This window comes from Podarcis erhardii, assembly GCF_964252035.2.
Source record: "Podarcis erhardii genome assembly, chromosome: 6".
Lineage (NCBI taxonomy): Eukaryota > Metazoa > Chordata > Lepidosauria > Squamata > Lacertidae > Podarcis > Podarcis erhardii.
In genome coordinates, this window is record NC_138510.1 from 70,408,384 (window position 1) to 70,430,864 (window position 22,481).

General features: G+C 43.9%; 1 protein-coding gene across 3 annotated transcripts in view; it reads right to left on the reverse strand.

Moving 5' to 3' along the window:
- The window catches only part of TTLL7 (tubulin tyrosine ligase like 7), a 71,757-nt gene extending 50,589 nt beyond the window's left edge, over positions 1-21,168 (reverse strand). For 2 of the 3 annotated variants that reach the window (XM_081866840.1, XM_081866838.1), the window contains exon 1: positions 21,052-21,168. The gene's annotated coding sequence lies outside the window, so the exon portion shown is untranslated. Of the gene's footprint in view, positions 1-16,136; positions 16,353-21,051 lie in introns of those variants that run through there. The other variant, XM_081866839.1, reaches the window with a different exon arrangement.
- Between the last annotated feature and the right edge of the window lie 1,313 nt (positions 21,169-22,481).

Here is a 22,481-nt window from a genome sequence, read left to right on the forward strand (position 1 = left end):
TTCCAGTATTTATTGCGTTAAAATTTGATCTCACATATTGTTTTAGAAAAGACATGCAGAATAATCATTACAGCCACTAAATTCTCCAGATGTTGCCCAGCATAGTTGAAGGTTGGGTGTCTGAGGTGAGTCTGAACCAGCCGAAGACCATTGACCTACTCTTGAGTAAAACTTAGCTGACTGTCACCCATGGGCATTCTCTTTATTCCAAAGTTACATCAAGTAGCATTGTGGAAAAATGTAGCTATGATGTAAAAGTACCAAACCTGTCAAATTCAAGCCACAGCCAATTTAAACTTGCTACATGGTCACAGGAAGGGAGGGGAAACCACATACGGTAACTATCAGGAAAGAAACCACTTTTTTGCTAACATGACAGATTAATACTGATGACAGAAGCTCTACTATGCTCCTGACTGATGCATAATATATTACAGTTTTAAAAGGGTAGGAGGAATGCCATGCCTTGAGTGCATTACAAGCCACAGTGCTTTTCTGGCCAGTTATGGACTTGACTGCACATACTGTACTCCCAATAGCTTACCTGGACTATAAACAAAAAAGCTTGCAGTTGACAAGGAACAGGCACTCGAAGAACAGCTACAGAATGGCATTAATGTAAATGATGAGCAGGAAAAACTTGGCCTCTTGCACTGAAGTGCATGGGACGCCACCGACACAGCCTATTTTGTTCATTCAGGAGGATTAAAAATATACAACGGGTAGATGAACATAATGCTCATCAGCACTGGGGCAGAAAGCTCCATTCTCTATTAAATCTTCAGCTCTCTGAAAAAGCTTCCAGAAAAAGAACTGAGTCTTTTAAGATTCCCACTCATGATACAGTGGTACCTCGGGTTAAGAACTTAATTCGTTCCGGAGGTCCGTTCGTAACCTGAAACCGTTCTTAACCTGAAGCACCACTTTAGCTAATGGGGCCTCCTGCTGCCGCCGCGCCGCCAGAGCACTATTTCTGTTCTCATCCTGAAGCAAAGTTCCTAACCCGAGGTAATATTTCTGGGTTACCGGAGTCTGTAACTTGAAGTGTATGTAACCTGAAGCGTATGTAACCCAAGGTACCACTGTACATGTACTTGACTCACTTTTGCCTCTGGTAAAAGGTTTTTGAATTTGTTTCAGAAGCCCACAGACGATAGAGGGACAAAAGTAACATGTGTGTGTTGTTTGCCACAGAAAACCATGATGCTGCTCTCTTGCCACTTCCAACTCTCTTTTAAAAACATTGCCTGCCTCCAGTCTTAATCAGCATGCAACAGTGCCAAGGTAGGCACTGTTGGCTTGGTCTCTGGATATTCATGTTGGATTATTAAGCTGCGATGTGCAGAAGCCTTGTGCCACTCCTTACCACCAGCATAGTATGCCATGGTTGAATACTTCCTGGAATAAATTACCATATCTTCCCATTATGTCCAAACCAGAACACTGTGGTTACCAGAACTGAAGTAAAGCAGGATTTGAAACCATCATTTCAGATCACAATTTGCTCCAAAACAGTTTGGACATAATGGGCAACCAAGGTTAATTAACCCAGGAACTCTTCGACCATGGAGTACCAAAAAGAGAGGGTGAAAGCAGTGTTGTGAAAAGGGCTGGGCAAGCACTGGGCTCATGCATATCTTGGCTTACTAGGCAAAGACAGATCTCCAAGCCGGGTCAGCGTCAAACAAACCATGGTTAGCTGGGTCAGAGTCAGAAGTAAAACAAATGAACTAACCCAGTTAAACAAACCATGGCTTATACAGAGTGAGAGAAAAGGTATGACAACCTGACTTTGGGCCAATACATTATCTTGCCTCCCTCTACAAGTTGCTAGAACCAAGCGAAGGCCAGAGGATGTCTCTCCAGAGCATCTCTGATAAGGTCTTGGGCTGGGCCAAATTATTTGATTGTTGAGATCTGGACTTGTCCACTTCCAGGGCCAAGCCCACCCAAAATGTAATAACATGGCATATGCAATATCAGGCTAATCTGAGAAAGGATTTCAACAATGCATATTTGGAAGGGAATCCAGTAACAACTGGTGTTTCAACTGATTAGTTTTAATGGAACACATTGCAAATCAGCCAGCCATTCTTAGAACATCACCTTGGCTATTTTTGCAAAGGGTTTCATGTTTTCAGTTGCTGCCAGCAGATTGCAGGAACAACATAATCGTTGTGATTCAACGCATTAGTTCAAAAAGTGTTGATTATGTAACAAAAGAAAAAAAATCAGAACAGCTGCTAACATGCAGCCTTCCCTTGTCCTTGGAGACATAGTTCCTACACCCAACTGCAATAAGGTCCTAACTAGAAAAAATATTGGTGAGCCATTTTCAGATGGCCTATTCCTTTAATTCCACCCAGCCCCCAGCCCCCAATGCAGCCAAGTGAACTGGATTGGGACAGCAGGACTAGGAGGGGTGGGGTTATAATTTCCCCTTATATTGTTTTCCTACAGTGTAGTAGTTGTAGGGCTGGACTAGGACTTTGAAGACCAGCATCTTTTAAGATATCAATCTTCCCTTCTTCTCTTTCCATGGTTCATTTTACATATCATAAATCCCTGCATATTTTACAAAAACTATACCACTCATTATTCCATTATTGCATCCATCAAAACTTGTTTACAGTGTTTTCAGCTGTACACAATTATTTCCCAAATATTCAACAAACATTTTCCAATCTTCTTTAAATGTATGTTCTTCTAGTTCTCTTATTCTATATGTTAAGTCTGCAAGCTGTGCATATTCCGTCAACTTAAGTTTCCATTATTCTTTAGTTGGGACCTCGCTCGTTTTCCATTTTGGGGCTAACAAAACACGGGCCGCAGTAGTAGCATACATAAATAACCTGGGAATTTCAGTCTGAATTATCCCCAACAGAAAGGACTCTGGGTTTTTGGGGAAAGTACTTTTAAACATTTCTTCAAGTCATTATGGATCATTTCCCAATACTCTTTTACAAGTCCAGAATCATAGGTAAACTTTAGAGACACAGGAACACACACATCATATTATTTGTTTGTTGTTGTTGTTGTTGTTGTTGTTGTTGTTGTTGTTGTTGTTGTTGTTACTACTACTACTACTACCACCACCACCACCCACCCTTCACCAGAAGGTACCAGGGCGGGTCACACCAATGTAAAAAAAATGGATGTTTCAGCTCCTGAGTTGTCTTCAATGACAGGCCCATTTAGAGCACATAGCAATAGACCAATTTGGAAGCAACCAGAGCATAGAGTACGGTAGACAAATCATATATGTCCAAAAGGTCTGTAGCTGGCCAGAGCTGGAAAAAGGAACTCCTAGTCACCAAAGCTACCTGAGCCTCCAGGGATAAGGTTGGATCCAGTCCCCAAACTATGGACCTGCTCCTTTCAGAGGACTGCAACCCCACCCAGAGCAGGGCATCTTACCACTTCACAGATTTGAGAACTCAGCACGCATAACACCTCTGTCTTTTCAGGAGTCAGCTTCATTTTATGAAGCTAAGGAGGTGCCTGTTCTGTGCTGGATCACAGTGGTTTCAATGAAGGGTCTTTCCTAGCCCTGCCTAGAGATAATAGACACTGAACCTGGAATCACCTAAAAACAGACAGGCCACACCTGGAAACCCACATTGTCAAACCAGACTCCAAACATAATATGGCACCTTAACTGCAAAACAAATGGGAGGGTCAGGCAAGGAATTAACTCCCTTCCCTGCATTAATGGAAATGGAGGGTCTGGGTATTCAGAAACACGTGTTTCTCGACCTCAATTACCCCAAAGCAAAGCCATGAAAAACCCAGCTCAATTTACAAGCTAACCTTCTGCTGCCTCCAAGCGACAAGCATGACGACATTGCAAGGTCCACTGGATCTGTAATTTCAAGTCACTGCAAACCCTGACCTCAGGGTGCCCAGTCTTCGTCATGCCTTGAAATGCTGGCGCCAGAACTCAGCACCATGCAGGAAGAGCCACTCGCGAAGTTAGCAGGAAAGCTTTGTGCTCATGTAATTACTAAAACCAGCATTTAAGAACAAACGTGATCTGGTGACCGTGTATTTTTATGCACGAGGAATTCTACGATGCTTGGAAGAGAGAGAAATATCTCGCAATATGCCGCAGACGTTTTCCATTTCAGAGAAGTCTGCTCTGCCAGACAACTTTTCTTTTAAATAGATGGGAAACTGCAGTACAGTGGTACCTCAGGTTAAGTACTTAATTCGTTCCGGAGGTCCATTCTTAACCTGAAACTGTACTTAACCTGAAGCACCACATTAGCTAATGGGGCCTCCTGCTGCCGCCGCGCCGCCAGAGCACAATTTCTGTTCTCATCCTGAAGCAAAGTTCTTAACCCGAGGTACTATTTCTGGGTTAACAGAGTCTGTATCCTGAAACGTATGTAACCTGAAGCGTATGTAACCCGAGGTCCCACTGTACAACGGGAGATTTAGAGCTGAGCCAAACATGCCTCTTCCACCAACACTATTTCCCCACTGCTGAATAGGAGGCAAATTCAGAGAAGCCATTTCAAAGCGTGAGCATCTGCAAGATTTCCCAAAGTTTAGAGGGGTACTTAGCATTTAGCAATTGTATTATAGCCTTACTTGCTCTGTCAGAAAGAGCTCTGCTGTTTATCACTTGCAGGAAAGAAAAAAAGCAAGATGGAGGGGGGAACCACCCAGAAAATGGCACATGTACACTCTCTAAACCTTTCAGGAACTTTGGTGCCTCTCTCACCCAAACCCCACCCCAGGCTTGGGGTCCCTTCTTCCTCTTCCTTTCCATCCAATTTAGAACCAAAATGTCACCACAGAAACACAATATATTTCTAAATATGCATTTAAAAAGGTAAAAGGACCCCTGACCGTTAGGTCCAGTCGTGACCGACTCTGGGGTTGCGGCGCTCATCTCGCTCTATAGGCCAAGGGAGCCGGCGTACAGCTTCCGGGTCATGTGGCCAGCATAACTAAGTCGCTTCTGGCGAACCAGAGCAGCGCACGGAAACGCTGTTTACCTTCCCGCCGGAGTGGTACCTATTTATCTACTTGCACTTTGACGTGCTTTCGAACTTCTAGGTTGGCAGGAGAAATATGTATTTACCATACTGCTAATGTATTCTCTGAAGGTGAGAGTGGCTCAGTCGGTACGGAACGAGACGCTTAATCTCAGGCTCGTGAGTTCGAGCCCCACGTTGGGCAAAATATTCCAGCACTGTGGAGGGTTGGACTAGATGACCCTTGTGGTCCCTTCCAACTCGGCAATTCTCCAAATCAAAACTTGCAAATGCTTTGCTACGGCTGGCGCAGCATTACAGTCTGGGAAATGCATAAATGCCTGCCTCAACTTGCAGCTGGACCATGTTTACACAGAAGGTAGGTCCCTTCAGGCAAGCCTCTCCCAATCAGCCACAGGCATCTGCATGGCAAAATGGCAACAACAACACATGGTTGTCACAAGGATTACTGACACAGTATTCGTGAAACACTCTGCATGGTCAAAAGGAACTATTGAATCATTTAGGATGAGGGTTCAACCATGCTCCAACTCAGACAATTCCAGCCCAGAAGCCCTAGGAAGACCAGATTCTCCCCAGCTCCAAGACTGTCGGTGTGGACTGGTCCCCTTTAACTGAAAAGGCACCTTTCGGGGAAGGCACAGCTTGCAATTGGGACACAACTGCTCAGTCCAAGTTTGACTGCCGCTGAAGCAACATCAGAGCTCTGCTCCCTGTTAGAATTCAGCCTGAACTCTGCACAAGGTAGCCTTGCCGCAGTGCAAAGCAGATGCAATGGCATTAAGACAAGTAAATGGGTGCCCAAAGGATCCTTTTTCATGAACCAAAGGGGCTGGATTGACATTTTAGATGAAACGTCCTCTTCTCCCCTCCATCAAGCCTTAGTTATGATGATTAGCGCTGGCCGCTGTACAGAATGAAAGCCATAATGGCAGCCCAACGCGGGATCCTCGGAAATTATAATCTTTAAATCGCACACCATGTAGGCATAGTTGAAATCAGAGTGAAATGCATTTTGTAGAATTAGAAGAAGAAGAAGAAGAAGAAGAAGAAGAAGAAGAAGAAGAAGAAGAAGAAGAAGTCACGCATCACTGCTGCCTAGGAATCTTGGTCACATGTTTTAAAATCCCTGTATTCATAAAGCAGATATCTGAGAAGGATTTAGCTGTCAAAAACAGAGTTATTCAAACAGCCTTGCTCTCTACTGGCAAAGGATGAAAGATCTGAAGGTGAGCACATCTTATGTGCTTTATCTTCAAAATGTGCTCACTGGTGTTGGCTGTACTGCTGCCCCAGCATTTACTTCAGAGTCTAGCAGATCGATTTTTCTAAGAACAGAATTTCTTCTTCTCACTGGTACAACCACTTAAGAGAGCACTGCAGATACATCAAGGAGAAAGAGCATCAGCAATAACTTCTCTCTTTCTCTCCCTCCCTCCCCCTCCCTCCCCCTCTTTCAAACTAGGTCACTTTAACACACACACACCCCTCTACCAGTTTTGCGCTTTTGTCCTATTCTGCTTTCAACTTTGGAAGGAAGTAGTGCACCGTGTTCGCAGGGTCAGTAAAAGGAAACCTTTTTATTAGAAGGCTCACGATGAAGCACATCAGCCTTTGTGTTGCACAGAACTCTTCCTCGGGGTAGATGAAGAGGGGGGGCACCATGTGGCATTGTATGAGCTACTAGACCACACTTCTCTAACATACCCTCCAACATTTCTCTGATGAAAATAGGGACATCCTAAGGAAGAGTGAGTTGGGATGTGGGTGGCGCTGTGGGTTAAACCACAGAGCCTAGGACTTGTCGATCAGAAGGTTGGCCGTTTGAATCCTCGCGATGGGGTGAGCTCCCGTTGCTCAGTCCCTGCTCCTGCCAACCTAGAAGTTTGAAAGCATGTCAAAGAGCAAGTAGATAAATAGGTACCGCTCCGGCGGGAAGGTAAATGGCGTTTTTGTGCGCTGCTCTGGTTCGCCAGAAGCGGCTTAGTCATGCTGGCCACCTGACCTGGAAGCTGTACGCCGGCTCCCTCGGCCAATAAAGCGAGATGAGCGCCACAACCCCAGAGTCGGTCACGACTGGACCTAACGGTCAGGGGTCCCTTTACCTTTAAGGAAGAGTGAGACATTCCGACTTATGTAAATCCAGGACCGTCCCTGGAAAATAGGGAAACTTGGAGGGTCTGCTCTAATTGTGTGCTGCAAACACCTGCAGCCCTGCTACCTCCCTCCTCCTCCTCTTCCTCCTCTCTCTCTATCTTCATGTTTCAACATTGCTCCAGAAATGTGGAAAGAGAAAGAGGGGGAAAGATGGAAGAGAGAGAAAGTGATTTCTGAACACACAGAAATGATGCTACTGTTGGAAACTCAGACGAGTGTTGACAGGTTCCTAATGCATCTTGTGGGCGTCTGAAAACTGACAAGTTTTCCCATGTGTGGGAGAAGCGACTATTAATACCAAAACTTGCATAGCTGTCAAGTGTCCCTTATTTGAAGGGACAGTCTCTTATTCCAGCGCCATGTCCCGCTGCTGTCCCTTATTGATGGATGTTCCTTAACTGTCCCTTAAATGATGGCCCTTAAATTTCAAAGGAAGCAGCTCCTCTCCCTCTCTCCCTCCTGGCCAAGGAGGAGGGAGGCTCCAACTGTGTTGCTTGGCTGTATTGCTCACCCAATAAGAAGTCTAAGAACGACTGGGGGGTGGAGTTTGCATGCCTTGTGTGTGGCTAGTTAATGCAAGCTGAGGGGGGTTTTGAATGCTGGACGCCATTTTGTTGCACGTGCTGCTGCAAACTTTGCAGTGCAAAGCCAGGCCGGGGAGCCATCTTAAGTTGAGGCTGCATAGGCCTTGTGGTGCATGTGATTCAGATTCTATTCAGTTGAACCTCTGGTTACAAAGTGTTCTCGAAGTTACCAGCATGAGTTTGACCAGAGTGCAGGAGGACAGGAAGACTGGAGTGCCTGGAACAGGTGAGGCTGCAGGTCCCTTATTTTGGCTGCTGGTCCCTTATTTTCAAATCTGTAAGTTGACAGCTATGAACTTGCCATCTTCCCCCTGCCTTTGGGGACATTCACAAAATGCTTCCAAGACAGGCAATATCCTTGCGTGGATACTTCTGGTATCAGCCACACAGCAGGTGGAAAATTAGAAGTGGATCCCGTATCACCAGGTGGGGTTAAAAGTTGGGCCTCTGAGTCACTAATAACCATTGAAGACTATTTTATAAGCTTCATTTGCATATTTTAAGTCCCCTCTGTACTCTGATGTTTCATACTCATTTAAAAGCTGCAGGCCATGGAGAAAGGGAAACCTATTCCATCCCTGCGAACAAAATAAGCGCATGTACCAGCAAACTAGGCCATAGGTGCTTTCAAAAACAAAATGAAAACCTTCACAATAAAGCATGCAGCTATGCTTCTTAGCAGCTAAAAATAGAAGCAAATGTCAGTCCAAGGACAAATTTAGAAGTAAACACAGACTAATGTGACCATAGAAGAATATAGCTAGTATCCTCCACACACACAGCAAATGTAAAAATAACTTTGTTGACACATGGCTAAATTTGTGTTACATATGTCTTCCTTCCGGACTGGTTCATTTTCCAAAGTGTGTATTCCATACTATCTCAGAACACAACCCAAAAAAACAAAACAATTAAGAAATCTCTCGCGGGGAGGAAGTTTCCACTGGGTCACAATCCTGCCCTTGTCTTAGTACCACCTCCCAAGCAAGCTCAGCACTGGCAGCGATGTAAGAGGCAGGAAATGAGAGCCAATCCAGGGAGGCGGGGGGGTGAGACTTCCCTGCATGGAGAAATAAGCTTGAAAATTGCATTTAGAGCGTCTGTGAGGAAAAAAGACTGACAGTCACAGCTCTCGGCAGCATATATTTGCAGGTGAAATAAATGTATGCTTCCACTTCAAACACTAGTTTTAGAACATATGCAAAGCAGATCTATAGTGTGTACCCATTAAAACATAACATGTCATCGAAGCCTAAGGCTGCAATCCTACGCAGCACTGAACTCTCGCTGAACTCAGTCGGATTTGTTTTCAAACAAGCATGCATATAGGTTGGGCTGTAAGCAGCTGAAGCATTGAAGGATGTCTCAGGCCAATGCTTATAGAAAGGGTTATTTTTCATTTGGGGTGGAGCGTTGTTTTAAATTTATTAGGTTTATTGTCTTCCCTTCACCATAATGTCCCAGAAAAGGTCACAATGATTCAAAATACATTGTTGGGTGTGGGGTTTTTTTGTGTTTTTTGTTTTAAATCATTTTTCCCTTCTGATGCATACACAATGCAAAGCCAAAAACAACTAAGTTGTGAGGCCGGCTGAAAACATCGTATTAAAGTTGTCAACTGTATTATTTTTCACAGCTCTGGGTATTTTAGCAAATTGCGAAAATCTCCGTCCTCAAAACAGTCTAATTGTAATGACTGCAGATCGAAAGTCTGAAAGTTCTCCATGCGTTCAAAACTAAAAAATTGTGCTTAGTTCATCACTAAGCCCATGGTTATTGGGTAGGGTGGACACATAAGCTGCACTCAGCCCACCAAAATCTTTCCCCTAGAAAAGCTTCTTGCAGATAGCGATGGAGATGCATAACTCAATGGTTGCCTGTACAGTTCTCCCTTGTTTGACACGACTGAATGCCTATGGCCAGGTTCACACAAAATGATAAGCCATGGCTTGTTTAACCCACTAATGTTTTGTTTGAATGTGTGTATGCAGTCCAGCAAAATAACCATGGTTTGTTTTCTGCCAACAAGCCACAATGTTTGTTGTTCCATATCTATACATTAGCTATTATGTCTGAGCCTAACAGCCTTTCTTCATCCCATGATTTGTTTGACCACCCAACACCAAGATGCTCACCAGCCTGCAAAGGCCTTTGAAACTGGCGCAACTGGAAAACAAAACAAAGCATGGTTAAAACAAACTATAGCCAACAGTAGAGAAACGAGAAATGCACTGGGAAATGCAGAAACAGCAACAGAAGGAAAACTAAAGGAGAATTATAAATTGAACAGCATTTCATACGTCCATTGTTCCAGACAATGCTGCAAGCAGCAAACAGAGCTGCTAGGGGATCTGGAAGTGAAGAAAACTCAGCACTAATAAGGTTTACACTGGCCCACCAGATTTAATTTTTAGCCAAAATCCTACAGTCAGTTCATCCAAAGCATTTTTGCACTCCATTGTGCATGCTCAAATGGTGCGCCAAGTGTAAATGTATGTGTGCATTACTATGCCTGTTCCGCCTTAAAAAGGATGCAATCAACCTTTATCTCATGCACCTGTGTTACAAGAAGGCAGGTATGAGTTACATTTGATACCTCAAACTCGCATTCTGCAAGTATTCACACCCAAGTACAAACACTGCATGGAAATCAATACTCTGGTGATAAAAATATGCTGCTCAAGTAGCCAACTTCTTATGAAGCGTACATCAACATATCTGCAGAAAGCAAAAGGAACTCTTCTTTCCTATTATATACTGCTGAATTCAGGAGGTGGCTTTTCGGGGGGGGGGGGGACATGTTAATGTACCACCAGCCCATTCTGATGACAATCCGCGTTGAAAGACACAACAAAGGGCAGAAACTGCACAGCCAAAAGAAGATTAAAGAGAAATGGCAGGACATATGCTGACTATCCTGACACCAGTTTCCATAGCCTTGGGCAAACTGCAGAAATATTGTTGCTGTTTTGCTCATGCTGCTGAATTTCAGAAAGATGTCAGGGATGTACAGTGGGGAAAACAAAGAGATGCCTTTTGACAAAGTTAAAACCATGGGTGTCAAAGAAACAAATGGATCAACTGTCGATGCCAATTCATTTTCTTGCCAACATTCTCAGTTCCCAGCACCGATGGCAATGCTTAAGTGTTAAAGTAGAGGCGGTCACCATGACCTGGATATCCAGAAATCAAACATCGACCATATGAAATACCATATATTTCAAAACTTTAAGAAGTATGCATTGTATGCCAGTGCAGTGGTGCTTGGTTTTGTTTGTTTGTTTTGTTTTTGAAGTTACACTGCTGAATTTGTCGAGATCATTTTAAGACTGCCAAGTATATAATACATGGATCTAGACAGCAGCAGGCTTTTCTGCAGATAAAAGAAATGTATTTGGACATTCATTCAGAAATCAACTGGCAATTGACAAAACAGGAAAGCATGCTTCCCTTTCTTCAGTCTAGCACTCCTATCCAGGAAACTATTCCGCTAACCCAGAAATAGTACCTCAGGTTAAGAACTTTGCTTCAGGATGAGAACAGAAATCATGCTCTGGCAGCAGCGGGAGGCCCCATTAACTAAAGTGGTGCTTCAGGTTAAGAGCAGTTTCAGGTTAAGAACGGACCTCCGGAACAAATTAAGTTCTTAACCCGAGGTACCACTGTATAAGTTTGCACCCTACACTGCTGTGCATATGGAGCTCTTTCTCCACCAAATGCCATCTGTACTGCTGCCACCATGCAGCCTTCCTCTCAAACTGGTTGGTGCCCTCCAGATGCTGCTGGACTTCAACTCCCATTAGCCCCAGCTAGCATGCCCAATGGTCAGGTGTGAGGAGAGCTGTAGTCCAACATCTGGAGGGCACCCAGTTGGGGAAGGCTGGTGCAAGGCAAGGGGAGCTCAGGCCAAGTGGCTTGAAAGCAACAATAGTGGAAACCTCCTGTTTCGAAATTACTGTGCAACCAAGAGCACAGAAGCCCCTGATGAAGAGGGTTCACTCAGAAAACACTGGATCTCCTGAATCTACACATGTCTAGTTCACCTTGGAGATTTCTTCTTCTCCTTCTCCTTCTCCTATCAATTTGGTACAAGTGCCTTTCCTTCCTCTTCCTCAAGTGGCTTGAACCGTTTCACAACTGGGGGAGCTTACTATTGTTGATATCATTTATTATCACTATTGTTATGCCTACTGGCGTGGTTGCTCGAGAGCAAACAGGCAAGATCTCCACTGGTCTTTTCAAAAGGCTTTATTATCGGTGCAAAAACATTTACAGTGCAGAACGTCTCAATTCCATGTCTTGCTCAGTCACTAGCAGAATCTGGGAGTGGGCGGTCCTTAAACCTTCCCCAGCAGAGTAGTCTCTTGCCCCCCATCTGACGCCTCCCCTCTCTGCCCGTAAACCTACCGCGCAAAGAGGGCGTGGATAAAGGGGGACCTGCCTACCCTCCCCGCTTTGCTCATGCACGGTGTCTTGGCTCTCTGTTGCATCCTCCGAGCCCTGCATCCTTCCCCACTAGAGGCGGGGCTTCCCTCCTCCGTGGAGGAAGTGCTGCTTCTCACGATCTTTGGAGGCTCCCTGTAACCCAGCTGCCCTTCCACCTCTCGCCTCTGAGCTGATGGCAGTTCCCTGACAGCTATAAAGTCATCAATGCACATGATGCCACCCAAACAACAGGTTTCTTAGGTCTTTGCCCAGAAGAGGCGTACAATCAGTGTTTGAAATTAGCCAGGCGCATTTTGCACTTGGCTATCAGCCACTTGCAACCATGGCGCTTGACATCTCCATCATCTGGAGGTGCATACCTGGGGGCCATTGGCTCCTGACTCTTTTCGCACACTAATACCACATCCTGTAGAATTCTACCTTTTATATTTCATCTGCACCATCAGAATGAATTTCAGGAGGAAAAGTGCCTTTTCTGTGAGGCAAGAGCAATAAACAACATTATAGCTAATTGCTGTCGCTCATCTTCACTACCCCCACCCTACTGCCCTGCTCACAGTTGTGAAGAATATTCTTACATTATGACTGGTCTGTGTCTCCATTAAGAAAAAGAGGTAGGACTGTCCCTGAATAAAGTGACTTTTCTTCTTTAAATTCACAAAGCTCTTAACCTAGCCAGAGGTTGTCATCTGAACTTGCCAGATGTTTAACTGAGAATCAATCACAGTCAGTCCATCATTGAAAAAAAGACTTTAGAGCCACCTTGCCCCAAAATGGCGACTAGACATTCCATTTTGGCGACTGTAACCTTTGTTTAAGGAGCTTTTTGGCGCCTAGCTTATATATCTGAGTTTCTAACATTACAATCGAAAAACAGGGAAACAAAGACAGGAGTAAACAGGGGAGGCTATGCAATTGTTTTGATGATGCAGACTTTGGCTTAGTTACAACAAGCCAGTGTTCCCCAGTCAGATGTTGATGGACTACAACTCCCAACATCCTTAACTCAGACTGGAGTTGGAATCCAACAACATATGGAGGTCACATTAGGTTAGGGGCAGCTGCAATAGGCTACTGAGACCAGGGAGACAGGACACTTTTCTCTTGCACAAAGGCACTGTTCTTTGGCAGGTAGACAGCCTTACGCCTGAAGCATCAAAAAGAAGAGATCGCTACTCTTCAGCACAAGGAATAGTAGGAAAAGAAGGAGGCTTGTGCAACAGAAACATCAGGACCTGGCCAGAGCGACATAACAAAACTACAGAAATCAGTATCTAGAAGATCTTGCACCTGGAGACACTAACCGCTATAATCACATATGATGTGGTACCAAGCATAAGCTTCTCAAACTGTATTCTACAGAAAACCCTGGGGTTCTGCAAAGCAATTCAAGGAGCTCTGCTAAGAAAAAACTGCAAAGGCAGATTTTTGTATGATGTGTACTGAGCTGCAGCTGTGGGGATTAAATGCAACTACTCAAGCAATTGTCCTAGGAAGGAATCCCTTCCTCTCCTTTCCCCTCGTTGCACTTTCCAGGGGTTAAATTTCAGTAGTGGCCAGCAGGGCAGCCAGAGGGAGCACCATGGTCTGTTTCCAAGAGAGGAGGGGCAAGCAGTGGGGAGCTTGGTGGGGTGCAGGTGCAGCAGCGGAGCCGATCCGCTGCTCACTGCTGTACAATGCTGAAAAGTCGAGTAAACAATGCTTCCCTGACCACTAAGGTCGCTGCGTTTAAAAGTTGCCACTCTGGCTGGCTCTCCCAATAACCAACACCCTCCCCTGCTTTTATTTTATTTTTAATCATGTTAAAAAAATTTACTCGGGCAAGTGTTCTGCCAAAGTTCTGTTTAAAGTGAAGGGTTCTGCCACTGGAAATGGTTCTAGACAAAAAGTGATAGGGAGCCCTGCAGCCCAATGAGAGAGTGCTTTAAATTCTACCCAGTCTACAACACCAGGAGTTTTACGAAGATACCATCTCTCTCCTTTAGATCTTTAACTGTTCAACAGAGCTAAAAGTGATCTACCTTACGTGGCTGTTGTAAGGACAACCAAAAAGTACTTTTGCATATTAACATAGGATGGAGAACGTGAGAATAATCATGGATTGAGTCGTAGTTGTACAAATTGATAACAGGGTGTCCTCTGTCCCTCTCCCATTATTTACATTCACTTTCTCAGGCACATTCTGCACTTGAATTCTGAATTTTCCAAGACTGGGTGTGCAATCGGATACATGTCCAACCAGAACTATGTCCCAGTGGTGCTTTCTCCTAGGTAGTAAGTGTATGTAGGGCTGCAGGGGGTTGGGGCTGCACTCCCCACTGAATTCAATAGGACTGACTTAGGACTGCAATGTAAGCTCCTTTTTTGCCTACAAGATTGGGCCCTGGCACTACAGCAACAACAATTTCTTTGAAAGAAAGAAAATGCATTTCTTCCCCTTGAAATTGAGCCCATTAGCACTTTTCTCCCTTATCTGAAAGCCCCACAGAATCTTCTCAAAATAACTGTATTTCTCAGCTCTTTTAAAATAGCACATCATTGCCCTAAAGTTTCCACCTCCTAAAATAATCCCATCACATTCTGCTGTGTAATCAGGGTGACAGCATCCTTGCTCAGAACATGGAAGTCGTAAGAAACCCATTTGTCCTCTAAAGGATTATTTGGCTTCAGCACGATGGAGGTCACTTTAACCATTTTTTTCTTTCGTGTACAACAGCTTAATATTTCTCTTAACCTAATATTACACTTAACATTTGCATACCTAATTGAAATCCCCACAACCACAGTCAGTGCTATTATCACTCATATCACAAATATTTTCTTCTGAATGACGGGCAGTTTTTTCCATATGGTGCTTCTCGTTTATTATTGTCAACAACCTGAGTTAGCATATCCTGGGGAATTTTTTTGCATACTTATACTTCAGAAAAGAAAGCAAAAAGTCATAAACATTCATTTTCTATCTAGCTGGAAGACCGAGGGGGGTGAGGAGTCCACAGCCAATAAATTGCCCCCTCTTTCTAGCCTACTCCATTTCTGCAGGCATAAGCCAAGCAGTTCATTTCTAGCTTCTATCACACAGGTGATAGAAATGAAGACACCATCGTACATGCAAGCATATTGTACCAAAGCTGAAAACTTCCAGTCATTGTGGTTTAAAATAAAAAATAAGAAATGTCCTGATCTGACTTAACACGTTCAGAAAGATTCAGACGACATTTATCCAAATGCATTTCATCATTTAGGCCCAACACATTCTTGATTTAGGCTCTCCTCCCTGCAACCTCCTATTTCCCTGACATGAGAAAAGAAAACCTCTCCGGAATTATTATGCCTTTCTTTCTTTGTCTTTCTTTCTTTCCCCCAGCAAAACATCTTTGTCAGCAACGGTGCCACCAAGCCCTTGGGCACAGCTAAGCCAGTGCAAATCAGAGCAGCACCCCTCTCTCCCCCAACAGCAGGGGAAAGGAGAACAAGAAAATAATAATGGCAATAATCGGAAAGAGCAAAGCACAGCTGAGCTCTGGGTGCACATGACAAAGCAAGGTGAACAACCACTGCAGATCATCCAGATGGCTTAAAGGCATCACCTTCCAATGGGGCTTTTCCTGAAACTGGGGAGAAGGGCTCTCGTGGGGTCCTTTTCCATGGGGCTCCCTTCTTCAGCTCCTCTTTGCAGAAAAGGATGCTGAATCATCAGCAGTTTCAACCCGGTCTCTCCCCTTCCCTGACACCCGCCCCTATTTGTTGCAGCATCAGTTTCACCCATGCAAACCCCCCCCCCAAGCTCTTCTTTCTTTCCTTTTTGCAGGGCACAGATAGGGAGAGAAGGGGCGTTGGAGCTATATAGCTATTGTGCTTAGAATATGCCCAGGTTGGCTGGCTGGCGGCGAGGGACTGGGAAAGCTATGATCCCTAAATGATGCAACGGCTCGCTGTCATTTACCTGCAATAGGTGGCGGGTCCCTTCAACCGCCGCCCCCCGCGGGCCGTTGTAGTCCCAGGCAACGCCGAGATCCGGCAGACTCCTCCTCGCTCGGGGCTGCCCGGTGCCAACGGCCAAGGAGACTGGCGGGTGCGCCTCGCGTCCCAGCTCGCTCCCCCGGCAGCGGTGGCAGCATCTGCTCCGGAGCCTGCCAGGGCTGGACACGCTCGCGAGGAGGGATGTTGCTGCAGAGCGGGGAGGCCGGAGTGAACCATTCCTCAACCGCGGGGGAGATGGAGCAGGGGGAGAGAGAGAGAGAGAGAGAGAGAGAGAGAGAGAGAGAGAGAGAGAGAGAGAGAGAGAGAGAGAGCGCGCGCCATGCGACACCCGCTGCCCGACCAGGGAACTGCAGGGCTTCTGTGCACTAAAAGGGGCGGGAGGCGGATTGCTGGAGAAATCAGATACTTAGACAGCATCTCAAAAAGCAGACAAATCACCTTGCCAACAAAGGCCCGTATAGTTAAAGCTATGGTTTCCCCAGTAGTGATGTATGGAAGTGAGAGCTGGACCATAAAGAATGCTGATCGCCGAAGAATTGATGCTTTTGAATTATGGTGCTGGAGGAGACGCTTGAGAGTCCCATGGACTGCAAGAAGATCAAACCTCTCCATTCTGAAGGAAATCAGCCCGGAGTGCTCACTGGAAGGACAGATTGTGAAGCTGAGGCTCCAGTACTTTGGCCACCTCATGAGAAGAGAAGACTCCCTGGAAAAGACTCTGATGTTGGGAAAGATTGAGGGCATGAGGAGAAGGGGACGACAGAAGATGAGATGGTTGGACAGTGTTTTCGAAGCTACCAGCATGAGTTTGACCAAACTGCGGGAGGCAGTGGAAGACAGGAGGGCCTGGCGTGCTCTGGTCCACGGGGTCACGAAGAGTTGGACACGACTAAACGATTAAACAACAACAAGAACAGCTGGAGACCCAAGCCTGGGAAACCCTGATTTGGAAGTAAATCCTGCCAGTTTCTAAAGGATTTGCACCCAAGTAAGTGCATGTATTAAGGATTACGACACTGCCCTGTTCCCGATTATAATCATGCAGCCTCACACACACAAATTGGCTGCTTTTCCTTGCTGTTCTCCTGCTAATATTACTTCTCCAATTCCCTTCTCTCCCTCCTCACTAGAGAGTTGCACTCAAACAAGCACCATACTCGCCCCGGCTTTCCTATAGCCTTCCTAGCGCCTTCCAGATGTTTTGGACTACAATTCCCATTGACCTTGTCCGTTAGCTGTGCTGGCTGGGGGCTGATGGGAGTTGTAGTTCAATAAGCTTCCACGAAGCTGGCTACCCCTGCTCTACATACTTAGGAACATCCCATTGAACTCAACGGGGCTGGATTCTGAGTGGGCACATACAGAATTGCATTGTTAACCAGCCATTATAAGGAGGGCAAAATGTTATCCCTTGCTTGTCTCTTTTCCAAGGCCTGACAGATAGAAGATTCTAATTTGCATCTGAGAAATCATGGTTTATACCACCCAGACTAAAATGGCACACCCATATTTATTTATTAAAACCACTTAATGTTCTGGGTTTTTTTAATCTGTAAGTGGTGTGCTGCGCTGGTTGTTGATTTGCTACCACACCAGGTTCAAGGTACTTGTATTAATTCACAAAGCCCTAGACCAGGGTTTCTCAACCATCAATCTCTGAGTAATGCAAGATTCTAGGGGTTCCATGTTTCCTTTTGAAAATGAGGCACAGCAGAGACTGTGGTGTCTTTATGATATATTGTTTATTTACACACATATATAAAACATGAGCCTACAATGGAGGGGTTCACAGCATCAACATCCCAAAAAGGCTGTGTTTCTCCTATAGCCGCAGCTTTAGATGCAAGCAGAAATTAGCCATGGCTGGCGCTCTCTCTCTCTCTCTCTCTCTCTCTCTCTCTCTCTCTCTCTCTCTCTCTGCCTTTACAGCCTGCTGTTCTTTTCTAGACCACATCATACACACACTTTTCAACTCTAAATTCTGGGTTTTGTCCGTCTAACTATCTAAGAGCTGGAGTAGGGGCCCCACTCATTTACTATCCAGCACAAAGCCCCCTTTCTTTTGTTCTTTTAATGTCCCACCACCTTTCCTTTCTTTTCTTAATGACCTGTCACCCCAGGCAGTTACCGCAACACAGGAAGCTAGCCTGGTTTATTTAGATTTTAATGCTTGCTTTATCCAGGGATTAAAGAGGTCCAGCGCCCAGTTTAACACCCAAAGCCTTGATTCAATTCAAACACTTACTGGGTCCAGGGATTATAGGTGTCTGGCACCCACAAACTCATAACAGTACCTTGTGCAGGTAATGCAAGCAATGTACGCATGACACAACTTGTACAGACAAAGTGTTATTTCTTCCCTTTCCGCTGCATGGATGCCTAACAATATATGATGACTGAGTTTTCTCCACCAGTTTCCACCTCCTTTACATGCAAGGAACAAGAGTAAAGCACTCATCTTAGCACTAGACAATGGACATCCCTTGTATTTCATCCTAGGGTTATCACCACGCTCCCTGTGGCATCACAATGCATCCCACCATGGTTCCAAATCAACCCTGCTCCTGATCCCATCAATGATCAAAGTATGCCGAGCGCAACCTGAGTGCTATGGCCGGCCTTCTATTAGAACCTTCTGATCACACAAATAGCTATTATATAACTTTGCCAGTCATCCTGCTATGCTTAAAATGATACGGAATGGATAGTTTAAACAAGCAGGTGCCACCAGCATGAATAATATTTATTCTGCTCTTCTATTTAATCTATATTTTGAACAGTGGATGGTGCAAGTGTAAAACCACATACTGTACAAGAAAGTTTAACACCAACCCCATCTGAATCAGAAGGAAAACGCAACTGTTGAAAGAGTACTTAAACTAGCCCATCACCTTTTTTTCACAGTTGCCAGTCAGATGCTTATGAGAAGCATGCAAGGCATGCCCTCAAGTTAGGGAGAGTTGTTTTGTATACTGCATTGTTTTGACTTTTATGTAGTTTTTCTTCTTTAAATTAGATATGTTGTAAGTCACCTAGAGAGCACCAAACAAGCACCAAGTATGCCATAATATAAATATGACTGCTCTACTGATGCAACACTTGGTGAAGGTTTTAGGCAGTTTAAATGGGACATTTGTGAATGATGTGTGAATTGCAAAACAGACATACGTCACTCTAGTTACAGATAGGTAGCCGTGTTGGTCTGCTGTAGTCGAAACAAAATTTTTAAAAATCCTTCCAGTAGCACCTTAGAGACCAAATAAGTTTGTTATTGGTATGAGCTTTCGTGTGCATGCACACTTCTCCAAATGTGCACATGAAAGCTCATACCAAGTTGGTCTCTACTGGGAGGAATTTGGTTGGTCTCTAAGGTGCTACTGGGAGGAATTTGTTTATACATCACTCTAAATATTGATGTGAAATTGAAATTTGGCTATGATAGTCTTATTACAAGAATTTGTTAGTGCTTGGTTTAAAAAGTTATTGGTTATATTCAGGAATTTACATAATAATGTTTCTATTTATTCTTTCTTGTAAGTTATTCTGAATACTTGTAAAAAGAGCAGGATATAAATAATAAATAGCAACAAAATAACAGAATAGATTATGGAAACAGAGAGCAGAGGATTCTCATTTATTTTAGGACTCTGTTCATGCTGCAAATTTTAACGCAATATGGCAGAACAGTTTACTGCAGGGTTCTGACTTGTCTTGCATTCTGAAGAATTTGTGTTAACTCACAAAAAGCCTAAACAACGTGGGCCCAAAGTACTTTACAGATTGTCTAATTCCTTATTGCAGCACCTTGAACACTGAGATCTTCTGATGGGGGGATTTTGGTGGTCCCCTATACTCCTGAGTTTGTGTCTTGCCTCCTTAGATTGTATGCCTGACTGCAGGGACTATCTGCACACTGCCACGACAGCCCATTTTGGCTGCAGAGTGAGATAAAAAAATCTTTACATAAATAAATGTATTCTATTTATTTATTTATTTATTCATCCATTTAACAACATTTATATACCAACTGGTTGTAATAAAATCTCCAAACAGTTTAGATGAGATTTGGTCATGTTTATTTTTGAATGATACTTCTACATCAACTGCTGTTTAATATTTATAAAGCACTTGCTAGAACTGTTCTGAAAACTAGTTAAGATTCATGCCTGGTTATCAGTGATGCGGAATGGCATCCTCAGAGCAAGTGATATGCAAAAAGTGAGGCAAGCTAGAGTCTTATAAAAGGATATGGTGGCGTTTGTTTCTGCTTTGCGGAAGAAACCTCAAGGAATACACACCCACTTGGATACACAACGTTTTCTTTGTTTCCTTTTTCTCTTTAATAAAAGAAGCAATCACATTTCCTAACTATGTAAAATAAAATAAACCCAAGGGGAGGAACCCAAAGGTTTTTCCCCAAGTACAAGTCACATTTGAACCCTTCTTCCCAGTGAGTATCTGTTGTTCTTCAGCTAACGAGATCTGCCTATTCTATCGTGAGTTCACAAATGCCTGGCAAAGGAGTGATTTATTTATTGTCTTGGCTTCCATTATAGAAGCCACAATACTATGTGAAGAGTCTCGCCTAAACCTCTTTTCTCCCTGTATATCCTTCTCAGAAGTGTACACACTTCAAATGGACTGGGGAGCTGTAATTTCCTACAGCAATATGTTTTCTAATATTTCTTGAGGCGAATGTCTTTCTTCCCAGTGCTCTCTAAATGCTCTGTTTAGCAGATATTATACAGAAAAAGTCAGCGTACTCTAAAGGTATTTTCTATCTCTGCTGAGTACTTTGAAAGTAAAATTTGTAAACATAAAGCAAATTACACCACACGAAGCAAAGCTGCTGCCTCCTACAGTAAGGGAGTACTCACAGTCTGATTCAAGCAGCTCTGAAATGACCTAAACTTTCCCATCAGCTTCAGGCCCCAGCTTTTTTCAAAGGCCACATGTAGGTTCACTGATGTTTACAAGAGTTGTCCTGGGCAACCAAATGGAACACAGAGATTTAAAGGGACAACCTCCAGACTAGATACTATCTTCTCCAAATATTATTTTACTGCTTGTCCCATTCTTGAAAAAAAGAGTTATGGGAAGCCGTTGATGTGAAGAGAAACAAAACAAACTACAGTTTTTTCTGTATCTCCTCCCCTTTAAAAGGGAAGAAAAGTTGCCCCGTTTTCAACGAGTATGTGGAATTTCTTAGCACGATGAAGGTATTTAATCATTCATAAATAATTAGAAAGTCACACCCTTCCCTCTTTGTACTTCACAATATATTTCATGCTTCACCTGCATTGGGATAGCAAGATCAGCTCCCTCTAGTGACAAACATATAATGTACCGGTATTTGTCCATACAGAGGTCGTATCAGGATAACATAACCAATTACAGGTTGTATGCTGTTTGTGAACAGACTCCTCCACCTGCTCCAAGGACTATTAATGTCAACAACAGGTTGCCAGAGAAGAGGCAGATGGTACTGAAAGCAAATGTGCTGCAGCTCCTTGAATGTAATCCTATACCAACTTACAGGGAAGTAAGCCCAGTTAAACTCAGTGGGACTTACTTCTCAGTAAACGTACTTAAGAATGCAGCGTTATGATCTCCTCAAACAACGACTGGGCTCAAAGCAATGCAACAGCAAACAAACAAACGCTCACACTTTAATGTATTTATTTATCAAGGCTATTTCTAACCTGCCCTTCATTTCACAATGGATCTACAGGTGAGGTAGAATACACAACCATAACACAAAATACATAAAAACTAATCAAAACTAACCAACATAAACCATAAAAGCAGCAAATAATAAGAACAACAGCTCAAAAGTTTGCATGCATTTGCTTCTAATTGGAGTTGAAATTGTCTAGTGGAAACTGATATTTTACATATAAAATACAGTACTGCTAAAGCCAAGTCCTTGAAAGTAACAAGTACTGGGATCTGAAAAGTCAACAAACTTCAAATCATGATTTAAATAGTAACAACAACAACAACTATTGTTTCCTGTTAACCCCACCATGCAGATCTCCAACTATGACCCTATGGGTTTCATCTTAGGTTCACCCTTCCCCCCACCCACCAGATCCTGCCCTGGCTCTGCCCCTAAGCACATATATTTTAGCCCCACCCAGATGATCAGGGTTTTTCCAATCAAGAGTGGACAACCCAGTTCTTCACCATGATAATAAACTGTGTGCACCTATCCCCAGGCACATGATTCATCAGGGAAGTTTTGTTTATTTTGTAGGGCAGTGTCCAAGCTGAAACCTCCAAATGGCACACAAGTGCACACAGAACA